The sequence below is a fragment of the Galeopterus variegatus genome, unplaced genomic scaffold (assembly GCF_000696425.1).
Source record: "Galeopterus variegatus unplaced genomic scaffold, G_variegatus-3.0.2 Scaffold5748, whole genome shotgun sequence".
Classification (NCBI taxonomy): Eukaryota; Metazoa; Chordata; class Mammalia; order Dermoptera; family Cynocephalidae; genus Galeopterus; species Galeopterus variegatus.
Genome location: NW_007731859.1, coordinates 14,804 through 16,771, shown reverse-complemented (window position 1 = coordinate 16,771; position 1,968 = coordinate 14,804). Strand labels below are relative to the sequence as shown.

The following is a 1,968-nucleotide window of genomic DNA, read 5'->3' as shown; positions in this document are numbered from 1 at the left end:
TTGGACACGTGGGGTCCAGGGAAAGTTTTGTTTGTTTGTTTTGATTGTAGAAATAACAGCATAGTTGTCATTCAGCAGGAGTGATGCAGTAAGAGAGCGGAAAATTGATGGCAGAAGACAGACTCGCTGCAGGGGTCCCTGGGGTGGTGGGAGAGCAAGAGACATAGAACACTAATTGAGGACTTGGCATGGGTAGGAGCTCAGACCCATCGCCTGAAGCCATGGTGGGGCGGGGGAGGCATGAGCACAGTCACAGGAAGGGGCATGGGAGGGGGAGCCTGTGGAGCTTCTCTTCCGTAGCCCCAATTTCCTGGTGAAGCAGGAAGTGAGGTCCGAAACTGGGGGCAGGGGTGTCACAGCAGAGATTTGAGGGCAGAGAACAAAGTGCCAAATGGTCATCTAGGAGATCTGGAAAGGGAATGGCCTGGGGGAAGGGAGCAGGAGGGCCCAGCAGTGGTCATGACCTTGAAGTGACCCCAGAGAGCACGGTCAGGTGTGTTCGCTGGCCACGCTCAACTGGCAGAGGAGAGTTGGGATCCATCACGGTCAGGGCTTGCCCAGCAAGTGTAACCAAGTGAGAAGCTCAGGGCAAAGAGTGACGGCCAGGGAGTGCCTGCCATGGATGCTGGGCAGACGGAGGAGGGAGATGAGGACAAAGAGGTGACAGAGGAAGGGGAGAAACTGGGTGTTCAGAAGACTGCAGGTCATGGGGAGGAGTGGAATAATCGTTGGAATCAGGGTCCTGGAGAGAGGGAGTGGAGAGGCAGGTCAGAGGGTTGGCACTTGGAGGTGAGACAGGGAGCGGTGACAAGCTGAGGGCAGAGGTTCCCAAAGTGTGGCCTCCCTTCGAGCAGCATCACCTGGGTGTGGCTTAACAACCCCCCCAGAGGATCCTGATGCCCCTCAAGGTCAAGAACTGCTGGTAGGGTGTGCCCAGGGGGGTGAGTAGCTGGAGAGTCACGACTGGGTCTTTGGAGAAGAGGCAGGAGAGCTGAGGAGCCAGGGACAGGAAAGGGCCATGACTGCGTGTGCTGAGATCACTTAGATCCAGTGGGAGAGAGATTTGAAGAGGTTCACAAACCTGCAAGGAAGAGGCGGGACTGCCCCTGACCCGTAGATGACTGCTGCACTGGGGAGGTGGTCGCCAGAGCCTCAGAGCTTCCAAGCTGGCGGGTTCAGGGAGGAGGAGGGGCAACAGCAGTGGCAGGAGGAGCAGGTGTGACAGGTCGCTCCCTGCTCACCTGCAGGCCAGGGGTACAAGTGTGCAGGAGGCGGTGCAGGGGAGGACAGGCCTGGGGCAGCTGGGGCGTGAGGCTTGGTGAGCAGCCCAACGGGGACAGAGCACTGAGGCTGGAGTTGGATGCAGGGCCGTGCTCTGTCCTTCACTCCTGCAGTTCAGCCCGGACCGTCTGGCAACGAAGGTTGACCATTGTCCTGAATGCAACATTTTTGTCCAATTTTTATCTTTGTAGAAGATTAAGACAGAAAGAAAAAAAACACACATTAAATGTCACCCCTCAGAAATATTGGTCCCCACCACTTGTGTGCCTTTTCCTTTAAATGTCCATCTTCGCATCTCCTTTTCTGTGCATGGAGGTAATTTGGAAGATTGAGGTGATACAGAGAATAGTTGGGCTGTCTGCCTTGCTCTTAGTTCTGTGCCTGTGTCATTCCGTATTTGTGACTAGGAAGCCGGTGGGATGACCCAGGGCACCTGCAAGCAGCTTCACTTTACAGGTGAGGACACTGAAGTTCACAGGAGCAAGGTGATTTGCCTTGGATGGGGACAAAGCTGGGCGCCAGCCTCCCTTTCTGTCCTGGGGTCAGAGCTGACCCAGGCCTGTGGCACCCCACAGGACACCAGTGTTCAGCTGGGTGGAGCAGCAGCCTCTGCTCGCTGACGGCTGACCCAGCTGGGGGACCCTCCCGAGGACCTGGCAAGGGAAGACCCTGAGCTCAGCCTAGCAT

The 1,968-nt window shown here is 56.5% G+C and overlaps 1 protein-coding gene across 1 annotated transcript in view; it reads left to right on the top strand.

Moving 5' to 3' along the window:
* Positions 1–1,968, top strand: part of LOC103605336 (RIB43A-like with coiled-coils protein 2) — a 14,818-nt gene that overhangs the window by 10,652 nt on the left and 2,198 nt on the right.